This window comes from Marmota monax, unplaced genomic scaffold (genome assembly GCF_021218885.2).
Source record: "Marmota monax isolate L192 unplaced genomic scaffold, Marmota_monax_Labrador192_F-V1.1 WCK01_AAM20220418_F8-fsc00055, whole genome shotgun sequence".
Lineage (NCBI taxonomy): Eukaryota > Metazoa > Chordata > Mammalia > Rodentia > Sciuridae > Marmota > Marmota monax.
In genome coordinates this window covers 6,008,431-6,028,743 of record NW_026695205.1, presented here as the reverse complement: position 1 = coordinate 6,028,743, position 20,313 = coordinate 6,008,431, and positions in this window count along the sequence as shown.

The following is a 20,313-nucleotide window of genomic DNA, read 5'->3' as shown; positions in this document are numbered from 1 at the left end:
ATGCATTTGGATAGAATTGATATAAGTTTGCCTTTATTATTTATTGTACTACCAACAAAAAATATTCCTAAAGGAGTATTTTGGCAAGAAGGTCCATTATTATGGATACATTTATCTTATTCTCCTAACACTATTCTTACTAGGTATCCTGAGGCTGTAGGACAATTGATCCTCAAAGGAATAAAAGCAGCAAAGGGAGTGTTTGGAATTTCTCCCAATAAAATTATTACTCCATATACTATGGATCAAATTGATGAGTTAGCTAATGAGTTAAATACTTGGGCAATAATCATGTGCAAATCTAATGTTTCATTTGATAACCATTTACCATCTAATCCTTTGTTGTCTTTTTGGTCTTCGCATCCTGTAGTTTTTCCAAAAATGACAAGAAAAACACCTATCATGAATGCTCCAAATATATTCACTGATGAGTCAAATAATGGTACAGCAGCAGTAGTTACCCCTGATGAAACTTTTACATTTTTAGTACCCAAACAATCAGCTCAAAAGGTAGAGCTTAATGCAGTATTACAAGCTTTTATGATGTTTAAAGATTCTGTATTTAATTTATTTTCCTATAGTCAGTATATAGTTAATGCTATAGTATCCCTTGAAGATGCTGGCAGGATTTCCCCTTCCTCTACTGTTTTCTCTTTGTTTTCCACTATACAAAGTCTAATCTGGGACAGAAAATATCCATTTGTTATAGGACATATCAGGGCACATACAGGATTGCCTGGAGCCCTTAGTTTGGGCAGTGATTTAGCAGATAAAACTACACATGACATACATATTTTTTCTACGCTAGAAGAAGCTACAAATTTTCATAATTCCTTTCATAACAATGCAAATACTTTTAAAAAGTGTTTTAAAATAACTAAGGAACAAGCTAGACAAATAATAAAACAATGTCAAAATTGTGTGACCTTTTTACCACAAGTTAATATTGGAATCAATCCTAGAGGACTGATACCTAACCATATTTGGCAGATGGACATCACACACTTTTTTCCAGAATTTGGAAAATTAAAATATTTGCATGTTACAGTTGATACTTCTTCCGGATTTCTGATGGGCTCCCTTCAGCCGGAGAAAGAAACTAAAGATATTATAGCTCATTGCTTACAAAATTTTGCCACTGTGGGGGTTCCAAAACAGTTAAAAACAGATAATGGCCCTGGCTATACTTCTACCTCTTTTAAGCAATTTTGCTCATCATTTGGCATTACTCATATAACAGGAATCCCATACAATCCACAGGGACAAGGCATAGTTGAAAGAGCTCATCACACTATTAAAATGTACTTATTAAAGCAAAAACAGGGAATTGGGAAGAGGTATATATCCCCCAAAGATAAACTTAAAATAACCCTTTTTACTCTAAACTTTTTAAATTTGGATTCATTGGGGGTTAGTGCTGCGGAAAGGCACATGTGTCCAAAAAATGTACATAAGCCCAAGGTTCTTTGGAAGGATATTCTAACAGGACAATGGAAAGGTCCTGACCCAGTGATTGTCTGGAGTCGGGGGTCTGTTTGTGTGTTTCCACAGGGAGAACAGCAGCCGATTTGGATTCCAGAGAGACTAACTAAAGTGATTTCTACAGACCAAAAAGAAGATGACTTGGCTTAAATCCATAACAGCTGATATCCAGAACTTCAGTTTAGCTATCCTTACATCTGCGACAGTGGTTTTCTCACACCTGGAGGCTAATGAATAATGAACACCATTAAGTCCTATTTCAAATGTAAAAAAACCTTGGGGCTTGCTTGTGGGAATACCTTCAGACCCATATGCAAGTTATAGGAAGAAGGATGGGATATCAAAAGAAGAGTCAAACCCAGGTGGTAACCAGGATGCTTTTTTCAATATCTATTTTATTATTGCCTTCTCCCAGATCATGAAGTTGTATTTTATTTTTTGAGCTCATACAGATCTAGGTCAATGTTTTTCTGATCAGTTCTATTATTTGACTGTGGAGTTTTTAAACATTGCAATGGAGATTTCACCTGTGAAAAGCTACAAGGCCTTTACTATTATGTGTTTTATGTATTGTGTTATGTGTGCACACTTGTGTTTTGTGTTGTATGTCTGTATGTGCATATGTCCGTATATTATATATGAGGAGTGCTCATGAAAAAATGGATCCAAATTTTTTTTTTTATTCACGTGATTTAAATGGTTTAATTTAAATTGGGTAAACAGCTATTGAGGATTGTTTTAAAATGTGAACAAAAAAGGAGGTTAGCAGATCTGTTTGTTTACTTTCACCTTTCCTTTTCATTATATCTAATTCTATTCAGGATACTAAATTGTTTAGAAAATTGCTTTTTTTTAGTGCCTGCTGGAATGTTACATAATTTTTTTTTAGCCATCATTGCCAGAATTCCTATCTTCATCCCAGTGCCAGTGAAGACAAAGATAAAACCAAACTACAGCTTCTGCAATAGCTATCACAACAAACTGTATAAACTGATGCATCAGTGAATAATGTAACTCAACAAGTGATGCTCAGTCAAGGAGTCGAATTACTTTGGGAGGAAATGGACATATTAATGGATTCCTCTGCTTTGAACTACTTGCAAAACTTGCCTGCACTATGTATCACTTGTATGCATTGTGAACTATCTGTTGGTGCAGCGAATTGTGGTAGTGCCTGGGTATCTTTGCTGATGGTGTCATCGATGGTACAATTTTTCCAAAAGGAGCCGTCAATGGCTTGATATCATGGCATTTTGTATCCTCCCCTTTCTGCTTGTAGCAGGTTGTTTATGGTGTTTGTGTAAAAACCACTATCCACAAGTATAGCTAAATGCTGGGCTGGTAGTCAATGATGGGTAAGATCCAATTGCAATGGTACCAACCTAAGAGAGGAGGCTGACTCCTTGAGGTCAGCTCATCCGATGATGGGTAAGGACCATATGTAGTATTGGACAACCTAAGGCAGGCACGGTCCCTAAGCCACATACTTGTTTAATTAAACAGAAGGGGGGAGATGTTGAGAGCCACATCCAAGTCAAGATGGCGCCTGGCATTTTGCCAGAAGGAGTGGTTGAGAAGTAACGCCAGTGAGCCATTAAGATGATGATAATTAAGTTAATCTGTGTATAATTATTAAGATAATGACTGATTGCTGTAACTGGATGATGCTAAATTGAAACAAGCTGTGTATTCAGTTGTGTATATAAACCTCTGCTGTCCGTCAATAAGGCGGCTCCTGCTACCTCGGGTGCCCGCTACTTTTGAGTTCTTGCAGAGTTCCCGTTGAGTTCCTGTTGAGTTCTCGTGGAGTTCCCGTTGGTTCTCGCGGAGTTTCCATGGAGTTCTGGAGAGTTCCCGTTGGGTTCTGGCAAAAAAGTAATTCCTGTTTGAACCTACAAGTGGCTCTTGACCTCCTGATTTTGTGCCCAGCCAGACTGCGGCAATAGATGGTGTGACCACCGTCCTATCCTGGTGGGAGCACAAGGTGTGGTCCTGAAGCACTAATCAATGTTCCTGAAGCACTAATTAAAATGTGTGCTAGGGGCAGTGGCTAAGAAGCTGAAAATAAAGCTCATTGGCGAATGCTTGCCTTGCATGTGCATGGCCCTGAATTAGATCCCTAGCACTACCAAAAAAAAATGTATATATATATATATATATATGGATTTATACTTAAGACTACTCAACTGAAACTACTCAACATTGCTCTCAGATATTTGGTACTTGCAAAGGGGGACTAAATAATATGAGGGGCCAGTGTTGCTGAGAAACAAATGTCATGCTCCTGAACATTGCACTGAGACCAAGAGCTGAGCAGGGCTATGGCTCCATGTGACTGTATGTCCCATATGAGTCCCCATTATTATTGCCTAGAATTCTGTGCTCGTATAACTCAGAATTACTTCAACTGGGCTGGGGATGTGGCTCAAGCGGTAGCGCGCTCGCCTGGCATGCTTGCGGCCTGGGTTCGATCCTCAGCACCACATACAAACAAAGATGTTGTGTCCGCCGAAAACTAAAAAATAAATATTAAAAATTCTCTCTCTCTAAAAAAATTAAAAAATAGAATTATTTCAATTGTGTAGAATCTTCCTGGACTAGGGTCAGTCCAGAAACATTGCTTCTACGTTTTCCTACTCGCACAAAACAGACTTTCAGGTCCTGCTCTACTAATTCCTGTTTTATGTCTCAAGAAGAGCTCTCAACTCTACAGCACCATTCATTCCTGAAGTTGAGCTTGCCTCTTTGGAATATTCACTACAGCTCATAAAAGTGCTACTGTGGGTTTTCCTTCCTGGCTGGTATTCATTTAGAGCCCAAGAGTGAGCCTCACACCATACACAGAGAGGAGTATGGCACCTTTCCCACCTTCTTTTCCTGCCAGAACACCAAACCTTCTGCCAAAGCATTCCATCCAAATAAATTTGGAGGTTTTAAGTTGATGGTTTTGCTTCCGTCCAAGCAGATGATGGCAGATTCTAAGCCAGAGGGCCAATTTGGAAGCCCCAATGACCAGGGTTGCAATATCACCACCTCCAAATTTGACTTTATTAATTTTAATACTCCCTCTTTAAAGAAGTATCAACCACTAGTATGGGATTTAAAAAGTATTGCCTTTGAATTCATTATTTAACCTTTGGGTGAAAATAAATTAATGATATTGTGGGGCTCTATCCTTTCAGAAAGAAAACTAACTTCCCAAGAGATTGATTGAGGGAAATTCCAGACAAGGGTTGGAAATTTGTGCTTCAAAATTGAAATGAGTTATTTGTTTTTTCTGGTGCTAAGTTTTTTGAGTTCTTTATATGTCCTGGAGATTAGTGCTCTATCTGAGGTGCATGTAGTAAAGATTTTCTCCCATTCTGTAGGCTCTTTCTTCACATTATTGTTTCCTTTTCTGAGAAGAAGCTTTTTAGTTTGAATTTATCCCATTTATTGATTCTCAATTCTATTTATTGCACTTAAGGAGTCTTGTTAAGGATGTCAGGTCCTAAGCCAACATGATGAAAATTTGGGCCCACTTCTTCTTCTATTAGGCACAGAGTCTCTGTTCTAGTGCCTAAGTCTTCAATTTTTTTAGTTGAGTTTTGTTTAGGATCAGAGATAGAGGTTTAATTTCATTTTGCTACATATGGATTTCCAGTTTTCCCACCACCATTTGTTGAAGAGGCTGTCTTTTCTCCAGTGTATGTTTTTTGCACCTTTTTCTAATATTAGATAACCATATTTATGTGGGTTTGTCTCTGTGTTTTCTGTTCTGTACCATTGGTCTACATACATGTCTATTTTGGTGCTAATACCAGGCTATTTTTGTTACTGTTGCTCTGTGGTATAGTTTAAGGTCTGGTATAGTGATGCCACCTTCTTCACTTTTCTTGCTAAAGATTGCTTTGGCTATTCTGGGTTTCTTATTTTTCCAAATGAATATCATAATTGCCTTTTCCATTTTTTATGAAGAATGTCATTGGGATTTTAACAGGAATTGCAGTTAATCCTTTGGTAATATGGCCATTTTGACAAGAATATTAATTCTTCATATCCAAGAGCATAGGAGATCTTTCCATCTTCTTCAATTTCTTTCTTTAGTGTTCTATAGTTTTATTGTAGATGTCTTTCACCTTTTTTGATAGATTGAGTCCCATGTATTTTTTTTATTGTGAATGGGGTCATTTTCCTAATTTCTCTTTCAATGGATTTATCACATGAAAAAATGTTCAACATCTCTAGCAATTAGAGAAATGTAAATCAAAACTACTCTAAGATTTCATCTCACTCTAGTCAGAATGCAATTATCAAGAATACAAGCAATAATAAGTGTTGGTGAGAATATGGGGGAAAAGGTTCATTCACATACTGTTGGTGGGACTGCAAATTGGTGCGATCTCTCTGGAAAGCAGTATGGAAATTCCTCAGAAAAATTGGAATGGAACTACCAGTTGACCCAGCTATTCCACCCCTCGATTTATACTCAAAGGACTTAAAATCAGCATACTACAGTGACACAGCTACATCAACGTTTATAGCAGCTCAATTCACAACAGCTAAACTATGGAACCAAACTTGATGCCCTCCAACAGATTAATGGAGAAAGAAAATATGGTACATATACACAATGGAATATTACTCAGCCTTAAAGAAAAACTAAAGTATGGCATTTGCCAGTAAATGGATGGAGCTGGAGAATATCCTGCTAAGTGAAATAAGCCAAACCCAAGAAACCAAAGGCCAAATATATTCTCTGATAAGTGGATGCTGATCCATAATGGGGGGGGGGGGGAGTAGGGAAGAATGGAGGGAACTTTGGACTGGGCAAAGGGGACTGAGGGGGAGGGGATATGGGGTTTAGAAGGATGGTGGGATGAGATGGACATTATTACCCTATATACATGTATGATTACATGACTGGTTTGATTCTGCACCATGTACAGCCAGAGGAATGAGAAGTTGTGCTGCATTTGTATACAGTATGTCAAAATGCATCCTACTGTCATGGATAACCAATTAGAACACATTTTAAAATTTTTAAAAAATTGAAATGGGAGGTAGTTTACTGTTATGAAGTGAGTTACTGTAACTGTGAATCTCTGAAAAGTAATATGACTGACAGATGAACCAGGCAAGAACAGCTCCAGGGCAGTGCTGTGCCTAAGTGAGGGGCATTTCAATACGGGGTTTCGTGCTGAGGGGAAGCATGAGAAGAGAAACAGGAGCTAATTGATGGTGGAGAGGCTGAGGAAGGAGGCTACTAGCAGGTCCAGGACAGTCAGGGAAGGAGGGAACACACAAGGTCCCTGATGACAGGGCCAAGTAAGCTGAGTCATGTGAGTCTGGGCTGCAACTTGGCCTGAAATCCTGTCAGGCTGTTGGGAATCCAGATGGTGGGAGGAAAATGAGGTTGTTGAGCAAGAATGAAGAATGAGCACGGTCCCTCTTTACTTTCACCTCAGGTGACCAAAAGCTGAGTCAAGAAAAGAGGTTCGATCAAAGGAACTGTCAAGCCTTTAGAGCAGGACGCTGTGTGGGGTGAGGCCGCTGTGCGGGAAGAAGGAAGCCTGACGAAGGAAGCTCCTGCTCTGACTTTTCTTCCTGAGACAGAGTCCCTGAGGGATGAAGGAAGGGGCAGAGGAGGAGAGAGTCCTCTCCTGATTGTCAGGTAGCTTTGCTCTGAGCCAGCATTTCACGTTTAGTTGTGTTCTCTCTTAGATAGGGCCCTTCTCTGGATGAGTCCCTTCACCGGGACGCGAATGCATCCTCATCCTTCTACTGGCTGGGTCCTGAGCATACAGAGAGACCCTTAGGGACACATCTCTCCGAAATCGACAGTCCAGGGAGGAGCCTCTTGAAGAAGGTTGGTGAGGAGAACGCTTTGGTTTTGTCTTCTTGGGTGCTGACACTGGGGCCCCCTGCACAGCCCTTTCTTCAGGAGCCCTGCCTGCTAGACTTGCTGCCTTCCAGGGGAGTTACTTGATTACCAAGATGGAGTGTCAGTCCAAGGCATTTCTGTTTTGGGCAGTGCTACAGCTCATTGCAATGTTGTTAGTTAATAGTCCCAAAATCTGGGGCCCAGAAGCAAGTTATGAATTACTCAAACAGGCTGATGAAATGACTGTGAAATGATGCTCCCTCAAACAGGCTGATGAAAGGACTGTGAAATGATTCTCCCTCTGCCCTTGGCCTTTGGGCCATTTTGATGTTATCACGATTAGTATTGTTACAACTTTTTTTTTTTTACATGAATGGAAAGGAGTCACCTCACACTACAGGTGTGGCTTTGTCTTATTAAGGGACCAACTAGAGAGAAATGTAAATTCACGCAAAGATTTTTTAAAATAAAAGGATTTGGAAGGTTACAAAGAAGCTCATGGATATAAAAGTGAGTCTGATAAGTTTACTCTCCTGCTGCTTCCTCCGTGTTTGCACTGCAGTCTCCAGAGTTCAAAGTCAGGCAAGGAGCACTATCACCGGCTTCAGGACTTGGATGAATTTGTGCTTCTGCCACATAGAATGTAACAAAAGTTTAATTTGGTGAGTGTGAGATGAATGACTGAATGGCAGTGTTTTACTTAATCAGAGTACTTTGCATCTTTATTTACAGTAACAGGCATTTGGATAGTATTTCTTTTACTTTTATTTTTAGTTGTACATGACAGTAGAATTATTTAGCAGAATATACATACATAGAGTATAACTTATTCTATTTAGGTTCCCACTCATGTGGTCATGTATGATGTGGAGTTACCCTGGTTGTGTATTCAAATACAAGGCTAGGAAAGTTATGACCAATTAACTTTCCTATTCCCCTCCCCTCCCTTCCCTTTGTACCTCTTTGTCTAATCCAATGGGCTCCTATTCTCCCTGCCCCCAACCTCCCTTGTGTGGGTTAGCATCCACAAATCAGAGAGAACATTCATCCCTTGGTTTTGGGGGATTGGCTTATTTCACCTAGTGCATATTCTCCAGTTCCTGGATGATATTTCAGTAGCTTACAGGGTTTACATTCCAGAGTACACATTCTTTCAGTTCTCAACATTTTTGAGGTAGGGCAGGTCTTATGGCCACCCTGTTTCACAGATGCCAGTGTTCAGATGAAAAGTTCTGCAAGTAGATGGTGGTGATGAAGCGGCTACACAATGCTGTGAGTGTACTCCACCACGCCACAGCACCACATGTCAGCTTCATGTTGTGTCTGTCTTACCACAATGGGAAAGACACAGAATTCCCATCTTCTTCTTGAAGGAGTCCAATGTGATGACCTGATTGTATGTGAGGATGGGAAAGTAAACAGCAAGAGCAAACAGTCTCAAGGCAAGATGCTGACTGGACTGGTCAAACATGGCATGTTCACCCATGGCAGAGGGACAGGGGGAGAAGGGAACCACGGTCTAGTTCTCCAGACGTTATTAGAGAAACAAGTGTGTAAACAGGATTCTTTTTTTTTTTTTTTTTTTTTTTGCTTGAGTTTAATGGGAAAGTCATGACCTTTGATACTGCCTTTGAGAATACTTTGTTTATTTTAACATTTGCTCTGGCCATGATTTTATCCAGCCCAACTCATGCATGTGTCTGAATTCCAGTAGTTTACTATCACTTAAAGACATTTTTTAAGCAAGAACTTGTAATTCTATAATTTACTCGGTTAAAAGAGGAAATTTATAATTCCTTACACTTAGACTTCTCAAACGGCATCTTACTTTGAGAAATATGTCCTTGCTCCTCTATAGGATCCTAATTAATCGTATTTGGCTTTTGTCAACTCCTTTTTGATTACAAAAATCGGGAACACTGGGGCACCTCACACGGGCTCACATGTACTTGACTGCTCATCCCTGTGTTTCCTCCCTCATCCTCACTTTCAAGCAGACTGGTGTATCCTGCTCCTTAAAGATAAAGGTTCAATTTCCACTGCTCCGTGATCAACACCAGTGAATAAAAATGCAGTTTGTATGATTCAGGGCAGCTGCACAGTGCTTCTCTCCCTGGTGTGTTTTTTAGCATTTTCATTAGAAAGTTGGCATAAATACCAGTAGACATATTCCACAAAGGGTATTCTGCAGAATGGTAGTTGGTATCTCTTGAAGACATTATTCTGTGCTCAAATAAAGTTTTTCAGAGGTTTTAACTAAAAGGCCTTCTAAATGAATTATTTTAACCTCTTGCTAAGACTCTTGTAAAATACTGTAAAGAAGAAGAAATTTAAAATATATTTCAGGCCAAATAAAATGACTAGTGTGAAAGTATTTTGTCATGTATGAAATATTACCCATACATCAATTGCCTTAGTTTAAAAATTTAAAAGTAGTGCTTAGAAATGTAAAGCACTACTGGTGAAACCTGTATTTTAAAAGAGATATTAGAGGGAAACACACCATTTTCTAATGTATTAAAACACTGATTAACAGAACCATGCTCTCTGAGATGACAGACACTGTTTAGGAAGTCAGAGTTCTCATGCTCCAACCCCTAACTTTTCTCTCCTCTTTTTATCAACTTTATTGATATATAATTCATTCCATAAAATTCATTCATTTAAATATACAGTTTAACAGTTTTTAGTTTGTATTCACAGAATTGTACAACCATCACCAAAATCTCATTTTAGAACACTTTTATTCCACCAAGCAGAAACTCCATACCCACTGGCAATCATGCTCCCTGCCCCCAAACCCCTGACAACCAATAATGGACTTCTGTCACTGTGGAGTTGCCTATTCTGGACATTTCATATAAATGCCATAATACAATATGTGGCATTCTGTGATTGGCTTCTTTCACTTATGTTTCCAAAGTTCATCCACATTATAACATGTATTAATATTTTTATTCCTTTTTTCGGTTTTTTAAATTTTAATTTGTTATATATGGCAGCAGAATACAGCACAATTTTTAATATCTCTGGTTGTACACAAAGTAGAGTCACACCATTTGTGTCTTCATACATGTACGTAGAGTAATGATGTCCATATCATTCCACCATCTTTCCTACCCCCCTCCCTTCCCCTCATTCCCCTTTTCCCCTTTGCCCTATCAAGAGTTCATCTATTCTTCCCAATGGCCCGCCCCTACCATCACATTATGAATCAGCAGCGTTAAATCAGAGAAAACATTTGGCATTTGGGTTTGGGGGATTGGCTAACTTCACTTAGCATTATATTCTCCAACGCCATCCATTTACCTGCAAATGCCATGATTTTATTCTCTTTTATTGCTGAGTAAAATTTCATTGTGTATATATGCCACATTTTTTTTATCCATTCATCCACTGAAGGGCATCTAGGTTGGTGCCACAGTTTAGCTATTGTGAATTGTGCTGCTATAAATATTGAAACTGTGGAGCCAACCTATAGGAGTCTTATTAAGGAAGTTAGGGCCTGGTCTGCCATGATGGAGATTTAGGCCTACTATTTCTTCTAATAGGTACAGTGTTTCTGGTTTAATTCCTAGGTCCTTGATCCACTTTGAGTTGAGTTTTGTGCATGGTGAGAGATAGGGGTTTAATTTCATTTTGTTGCATATGGATTTCCAGTTTTCCTAGAACCATTTGTTGAAGATGCTATCTTTTCTCCAATGTAGGTTTTTTGGCACCTTTGTCTAACATAAGATAATTGTAATTCTGTGGGTTTGTCTCTGTGTCTTCTATTCTGTACCATTGATCTACAAGTCTATTTTGGTACCAATACCATCCTGTTTTTGTTCCTATTGCTCTGTATTATAGTTTAAGGTCTGGTAATGCCATCTTTGTCACTCTTCTTGCTAAGGATTGTTTTAACTATTCTGGGTCTCTTATTTTTCCAGATGCATTTCATGACTGCTTTTTCTATTTTTGTGAGGAATACCATTGGGATTTTGATTAGAATTGCATTAAATCTATATAGTGTTCTTGGTAGTATAGTCATCTTGACAATATTAATTCTGCCTATCCAAGAATAAGGTAGATCTTTCCATCTTCTTCTAAGTTCTTCTTTAATTTCTTTCTTTAACATTCTGTACTTTTCATTGTAGAGGTCTTTGTTGATTCCCAAGTTGTTGGGTTTTTTTTGAGGCTATTGTAAATGGGATAGTTTTCCTCAATTCCTTTTCAGAGGATTTGTCACTGATATACAGAAATGTCTTGATTGATGGGTGTTGATTTTGTATCCTTCTACTTTGCTGAATTCATGTACTAGTTCTAGAAGTTTTCTGTTGGAATTTTTGGGTCTTCTAAGTATAGAATCATATCGTTGGCAAATAGAAGATAGGTTCTTCTTTACCTATCCATATCCCTATAATTTCTTTAATTTCTGTCTAATTGCTCTGTTACAGTTTCAAGAACTATGTTAAATAGAAGTGGTGAAAGAGGGCATCCCTGTCTTGTTCCAGTTTTTAGAGGGAATGCCTTTAATTTTTCTCCATTTAGAATGATGTTGGCCTGGGGCTTAGCATAGATAGCCTTTAAGATGTTGAGATATGTTCCTGTTATCCCTAGTTTTTCTAGGGTTTTGAACATGAAAGGGTGCTCCCTTATCTCTTTGTTGATGTGATCTGTGGATGCCTGTATTTGCACTCTTATCTCTTTGTTGGGATGATCAGTTTTTGCCTGTATTTGCTCATTTAGATCACTCTTTAATTCACAGATCATTTTAACTAAGAATGCCCTGAACTCCTTATCTGACATTCCATCTACTATGCTGTCCATGGGTTCTGTTACTGTGGTATCCTGGATTGTTTGGGGCACTTTTCCTCCCTTGTTTTTCGTGTTGTCTATATGACTTCCTTTTTTGCAGTGTGGATCTGAGGTAATAAAGTTTCTATCCTATAATCGTGTAGTATCTGTGCAGATTATCTGTACCTCACCGTGGTGTTGGGCTTCCAGTCGCTTCCGGTGTCCCAGGATGGATACTACTGCAACTATAGGTAGTGGGAGCAATAGCAGGAAGTAACTCGAGATAACAGTGGAGGTGCCCCAAGATGGATGTCTTTCAGAAATGGAGCTGAAGGGATGGACCTTACACTGGCTTTGGGATGCCTACTCCAAAATGCAGTTGCTTCTAGCTCCTGTCTGTTGTCCCAAAGTGGAGGCTACTGCATAGGGAAGGTTATGGGGATGGCTGCGGTGTCTCAAGATGGAATTGGGTTAGACTTGGGCTCCCAGGTGGTGGGGTGGGGCTGGACCCAAGCTTACCCTGGGCCCTGGCTCCCGCGCGGATCAGCAAGGTGGATCTGGGCCAGACCTGAGCTCCAGTGGGGTAGGCCAGTGCCTGGATTGACCCAGGCCTGCTCTGGGCCTGAGCTCCCGTGCAGGTCAGCAAGGCAGTCCTGAGCCGAGCCTGGGCTCTGGCGGGTGTCCATTGCTCTCATTCCTTCTTATGACTAAATAATATTACATCGTATGACTACATGACATTTGTTTATCCTTTCATCAATTGATGGACATTCAGATTGTTTCTGCTCTTTGGCCATTAAGAATAATGCCACTATGAACATTTCTACACAAGTTTTGCATGGACATGTGGTTTTGATTCTCTTAGGTATATATGATTAAGAAAATAGATTCTCTTAGGTAAATATGATTAAGAAAAATAAATAAATTGAATGTGACCAAAATTAAACACTTTTGTATTTTGAAGGACACTATCGACAAATTGAAGACAACCCACAAACTATAAGAAAATATTTGTGGTAATCTTTGATTTTATGATTACCATATGTGAGGAATTCCCTAGATGTTTTCCAAAGTGCCTGCACTTTTCACATTCCCATCAGTGATGCATGTGTTCTGATTTTTCCACGCCCTGGCCAAGACTTGTCATCTGATCTTGTTTTTTTTTTTATTTGACCCCAGTGGGTGTGAAGGGATTGTAGATTTGATTTATACTTCCCTAATGACTAATGATGTTGAGCACCTTTTTCTGTGCTTTGGTTATTTGTATATCTTTACTGATGAAATGTTCATCCAATTCTTTCACTCATTTTCAATTGGCCTATTTATCCTTTTATTGTTGAGTTTTAAGAGCTTTTATATATACTCTGGATAAAAGTCTTTCATCAAATACATGATCACCAAATATTTCCTTCCAGTCTGTGAGTTGTCTTCATCTTATCGATAGTGTCCTTTGAAATATGAAAGTGTTTAATTTTGATAACATTTAATTTATTTATTTTTCTTAATAAAAAAATATTGTCACATTCCAGTGGTAGTCAGTCCATTTTGTTGGCTGTGAAACTCCTAAGAGGGTTGGGAGAGAAGAGACAGAGATCAGTTAAAACAAAACAGATGCTGCCTTCTTTTAGAAGTTTAGTAATTTCTTTTATAAATAGAAAAATTTCAGTTTGTTTTGCAGCTTTACTTTCCAGACTTTTAAAATGGTTGATTTTATTTGTTTCACCAGTAATTTCTTTGTCTTTATAAGAAAATAGTTTTGCTGAAGGCCTTGCTTTCCCATTCCAGAATATTTCTCTCTTCTAAATGTTGCTTTTTACCATGGCTGTACTCTTGCAATTGAATGTGTGGGGAACACTAAACTAGCTTATCCTTGTCCTTTATTAAGGGCAGAGCTGGGCAATTCTTACTTTAGCATTTCTTCTCAAATGATAGTTTATCCCATAATATTGAAATGATAGTCCTTTCTCATTAATAAGAGAGATTATGAGTATGAAATCAAGAATGTCTATGCCAGGAGGGATGAAATAGATCAGTTGCCCCTTCTGTCCTAAAGGATTTAGGGAAAGAAAAGGAAGTTGACTCTGTCCTGTAGAGAGACATTTCATGTCTTTGTTTCCCCTACTTAGGATGAACCCCAACAGAAAGGGAGCCAGTATAAACATCCAGTTACATATGCCTGTGTATCCTGGGGGAGGATGCTAAGAAAGATAATCCTGAAGTATCTTTCCCTCTTCCCTAGTACTCTACCATGTGACCCAGAAACCGAGATATTCTCAATGAATGGGTAGCCACATATGAAATACCATGCAAATTCACTAGGTCATGTGCATACACTAGGTATTCCAGTGCATGTCCTCAAAAAGGCCCAAGAGAAACCACCTGCACCTGGAAGGCCACCTGTCCAGATAACATATCTGACTTGCTGCCCCATGGAAGAGCCCAGAGGAAACCAGTGAAAGGTTTCAGAGAACACTGCATGAGTCCCAGTCATTTGTCTTCCCTTTCTATGAGGTCACCTTGGAAGAAAGCAATGGAAGGGTGAGGAGAGGAAATAGAAACTCAGAACATTTTCCCAACAGAAATTGAGTCACTCAGAGTATAATACTCAACTTGAAAGAGCCTGCGATGTAAGAAATGGGAAGTTGAGAGTTTCTGACTCCCTCTCAAAGAGGCATGGGGCTGTGGTAAGGAAGATCAGACATATAATAGAAAATAAAGAAATGACTTCTCTCTGTGGATTTAAGTGCAGTGTGAGTCAATTTATGATCAAATTGCTTTCTTTTCTTTTTTTTCCTAGTCAGATGGAAATGTGCCCGTCTCCTTTCTGATTGTACATGAATTTATGTTCTCTCCAGCTATTGTCTCATGTTCTCTCTTTTCTCTTTTTCCATCTGGTACAATCTGTAGAAATGACAGGACCAATACTCCATTTGTACTTGTTCTTGCCACAGATCTCTGTGGAAGCCTTTATGACCATATTCACCAAGATGGACCCTCCATGAGGACATCAAAGCTTCTGTTCCCTCTGTTTTGAATACCCTCTACCTCCTTCCCTTCTCTACCTGGCTGACTCTTACCTGTCCTTAAGGAATCCCATTGAACACTTGTCTCCTATCCACAGTCTGAGACAGAGGCCATTCCTCTGGGCTCCCAAGGCACCCACTCTACTCCCCCTTCCAACAATATATCATATGTTTACCAACTTCTTTGTTTCTGTCACTGGACTGTGAGCTCCTAAATTCCTGGTGTTTTTTTGATTGTCTGTCTTCATTTGACTTTTTCTCAACATCTAATCTAATGCTTGTTAAGCGGATGTTCATTGTGACACATAGTGTTTAGAAGTTTTGATTCTGTGTCTGAAATTTCACTACTTTGTATTTTTCATTCATTCAAAACATATATAATACCTACCATGGGTCTGGTACTAAATCAAACCCAATTTTTACAGTTGAGGGGCTTAGAATGCTGTGGGGGAAATACACCTCGCTGAAGTACAGTAGGTTGTGGGACCACAGCCAGCAACACCCCAACTTTCTTGAGGGATCACGAGAGGCTTTAACAGAGAAGGATACATTTTATTTGAATCTCAAAGAGTAAATCAAATTCTGCAACAAAGGGGGAGATGGAAGATCTTCATATGGTATATGAAAAGCAAGGAAAGCTCATTTAAATTGACATGGTCAACACTCACTATTCCATCTGAGTTGAAAGGATGGACATAGGTGGACTATAAGATTCTACTGTACTTACTAGCTAGAATCTGTGGGATGCTTGAGTTACAACTCCATGTTGTAGACCTGAGGAAACTTGATTTCTAAGTAGAACTACAAAATTATTTTTAGATTGCCAATGGCTTTCATCTACCAGTGTTGTTATAAAATCAGAAGGGATTATCAGTGTCATCTCTTCCAATTTTCCTGGCAATGTCAACTTCTTCCTAGAGTATACATATCAGGAGATCATCCCACAGTCTGTCCCATATTCTGATTATAGCTGTTTTCAAGTGAAATGCTAAAGAAGAACACATTACTGGTTCCCAACTGCTTTCTTCAATCCTAACCAGTGGATTAAACCATAAGAAGATTACATCAGAAACATCTAGGTTTCCTAACACCTCCGGGTTTGAGGAAGTGAATAATGGGGGAGAGGGAAATAGTGCTTGTCAGAGTTTGAAACTCTCAAATGTTCATGTGAACAATATCTTACTTCTCTCTGTCTCTCTCTTGACATCCGTTTGTATGTAGACTAAGTGCTATTATTTATTTTCCCTGGTTAAGTAGATTTCTGCATCTTTCTTGCTTTAATATGACTATCATTCATTCATTCATTCATTCATCCAATAAATATTCACTGGGCATCTCTAATGAGATCTTAACTATAAAGGTAAAATATAGACTATAACAATATAGAAAATAAACATGAAAAATCTACTTAAGTGGATATTTACAGTGAACACAAAAGAATATAAGCAATATGAAAAAAATATCATAAATGTAAATTTATAAATGTAATTTTTTGAGATGTTAAATGAATGCAAAAGAACATAAGTGCTTTAAAGATCAAAGAGAGAAAGACCTCTGAGGCCTTCTTGGGGTCCTGGGAAAAATCTCAAGAGGTGAGGAGAGGTGAGCTGAGAACAGACGAATGGTTGGGGAGAGTAGTAACATTAAACAGAATAGATGGGCATCTGAATAGGAATGGGCACACAGAGGGCTTCTGGGGACCAGCAGTGTCCTAGGTTTTCAATTAGGTGGTAGTTACATGAAAATTGTTTTCACAGAATCTCATTAAGCTGTTCTTTTGTTTTATTAAACTTTTATATGTGTTAAGTTTCACAATAAAATTGTTTTGAGAAAGACTGGTAGGTGGAAAAAGCTCTATTCATTAAAAATTTAATGATCTTTATGCCTCCACCATGATACTGGAAATCAAAGATGAGTAAGATAGTCATGGCTGTCAGGAAGCTCCCCATCTGCATACCAGAAGGAGGAGCCACGGCTGGAGTTGAGCCCAGAGACGCAGAGTGGGACTCAATCACAAGATCACAGTGCCAAGATGCTTCTGCTTTCCCCAGTCAGTAACACAGGGCATCGGAGGGTTTAAAGTAAACTTATGTGATGAGCTGCTCATTTTAGAAAGATAACTCTGGTCATAACATGAATGTGGATTAAGGAAATGAAGTAAAATTTGAAGTACAATACCTGATAATCAATAGTTTTAACTTTCTTATAAACACGTTTTCCTTCCCCAGTGGGTTTTGATCTTCTGAATAGCTGTGTTACAACCCAGTAGTATATATGATCAGTATTGCATAAAATAAAGCCAATAAATTAAATTTAGTTGCTTTAATACTTCCCTTTACAGTAGGAAGAACAAAACAATGGATAAAAGGACTAGTGGTTATCTTAATGTCTTGAACCTCCTAAAATCTGGTGAGTTGTGCCCAGTTTTACCAAAATCATAAAGTCAGCTCCTAAATTTTGATTTTCTTCTGATTGCATTTGTCTCAATCCCTCTCACCATACCAGGAAAATTTAAAGTGTTGTTGTTATGTCAATTAAATCCCCAAACTCTACGTTTAAAACTGCAAGTTTAAAAATCATCATAGCTCTAGGATTCTCTTGTAGGTGTCTGTTTCCTTATTTGCAAGGTTGCATTCAAGAGTCACTGCCCAGAACCTGGGTATGAGAAAACACTGATGGGAAGGAGGGGGAAGAGTAAAGGACCAGAAGTCGTGTTGTGGGTGTCAGCAGTTCCTGAACTTGATAGTGCTTGCATCACCTCTGAAGGGGATGTGAAGAGATGAGCTATTTTTAGACTGTAGTTTTCCATGTACTGACAAGAACTCTTCCCTTTTCTAAATTTTTTTACGGATTTTTTTTTCTTTTAAGTCATTGGTTTTGAGCAGAAAATACCCTATAGCAATAAAGAAGGAATGTAGCCCCAGAGAACCTCAGTAGGGAGAAGATGGGCTCCAGGTTTTACAGAATCTTGTAAAATCTTATATACATATGTGTTTTTTTGAGGCTAGAGCATAGAAGGTGGGAGGGAATGCTGTGAACTTTATCTTTCTCTTCTAATTTTGAACAAATCCAGGACAAAGGAGGACTCTGGGAGCACCTAGGAGAACCTGAAAATGTCAGGGGCAAATTAAGTTCCAACTTGACAGGTGCAAAGACCACGTACCTCCAACCAGGAAGAAAACAAGTCAATGGACTGACTTCTTGTTTTCTATCTCAAACAGTTGAGTTTGTGATGGAAACTTCACTAAAACTTTAACAAAAATCCTTGGAGAAAGAATTCCTTCTAGGCAGTTGTACCCCCAGTACTCTCAGGTCCAGATGTGAAAAATAAATAAAAATAAACTTTAACAAAAATCCTTGGAGAAAGAATTCCTTCTAGGCAGTTGTACCCCAGTACTCTCAGGTCCAGATGTGAAAAATAAATAAATGGTGACCCATATTCTAAATATTTTTAAATTATAAATGAACTAAGGGTCTGTTAAATCAAATAGGTTTTTTTCTCTTATATTGATCATAATAGTTTAGAAGACCGGGTTCTGAACTTGCAGACCCCACCCAGAGATCTGTGCTTGAATGTGTCAACAGGAGAGAGCTGGTCCTCAGACCCCCAGCCCACAGCCTGGCACCCCTTTCCACCTCTAGTTGTCTTCACAAATGTGACAGGTCATGAACACCTGTGTGGGGTCTGCCATCCTGCCCATCAAAACTCTGTCTGTATCCTTGCAAACAGAAACTCTGCAGTTATCCTTTAGGTCTGCAAGCAAGTCTTCCTTCAGGAAGATAAACATGGAAGAGAAGACCCTGCAGCCTCCTGAAAAGGGCTAGGGATCATTTGGACAAGAAATTCTGTATCCCTAGAGGGAGCGAGAAACCTAGGCTCTGGATAGCATGAGTACCTTGTTTCTTGTATTCTCACCCTGTGAGTATCTGTCTGTCCATCTGTCTGTCTACTTATCTGTCCATTTCTTTAGAAGAACTTAAGTAAATCTTGTTCTAAGTCTGGACCTAGATTCACCTAGTGTTCGTAATGCTGTAATGTTTTCAATTCCTAAATGACAGCATACACAGGAGCTGCCCTGCCAATTTGATAGGCCCTGTTTTGGTGTGGATCTGGAATATCCCCCAAGAGCTTATGTGTGGAAGCATGGCTCCCAATGCAGCAAGGTTCAGAGGTGGGGCTTTAAGGCAATAATTGGATCAATCTAATAGATTAATCCTGGCAGTGGAACCTAGTTGGAGGAAGTAAGTCACTAGGGGTGTGCCATGTAAGGGTTTAGAATTTATCCCCCCTTTCTCTTTCTCCCCCCCTCCCCTCCCATCCCCTGCCCTCCCCTCTCCCCTTCCCTCCCCTCTCCCCTGCCCTCCCCTCTCCCTTCCCCTCTCCCCTCCCCTTTCCCTCCCCTCTCCTCTCCCCTGCCCTCCCCTCTCCCCCCACCTCCCCTCTCCCCTCCCCTCTCCCCTCTCCCCTCCCCTTTCCCCCTCCCTTCTTTCCCTCTCCCCTTCCCTGTCCTCTCCTCTCCTCCCCTCCCCTCCCCCACCCTTCTCCTCCCTTCTTCTCCCTTCTCCTCTCTCTTCTCCTCCCCTCCCTTCCCCTCCCTTCTCCCCCTCCCCTCCCCTCTCCTCTCCTCTCACCCCCTCCCTTCCCCTCCCCTCCCCTCCCCTCCCCTCCTCTCCCCTCCCCTCCCCTCCCCTCCCCTCCCCTCTCCTCTCCTCTGCTCTCCTCTCCTTCCTGGCTGCCACGAAGTGAGAGTTTCCCTCTGCCACTCCCTTCCATCACGATGTTCTGCCTCACCTTAGACCTAGAACAGTGGGCCTGGTAACTAAGGACTGAGTCCTCTGAAACCATGAACCAAAATAAGTCTTTACTTCTCTAAATAGTTCTTTTATGGTATTTTGGTCACAGCAGTGAAAGTCTGACTAACATAGGCACTTATCTTCATTTGACCGTGAATCAATATAGAATCTCCAAAGCATCTTTGAGACCTGGATTGGTGAATAGTGTATGATCCATTAGGTCTTTCCTACTCTCACCCTTTGTGAAGAGTATTATATCAGTCCGGATACAATACCTTATGCTTCACTAACAAACAAAATCTCAATGATTTAACCTAAGAAAAACTTAATTCTCACTCATGCCAATCCCACTGCAAGTGTGAACAACTCCATTCT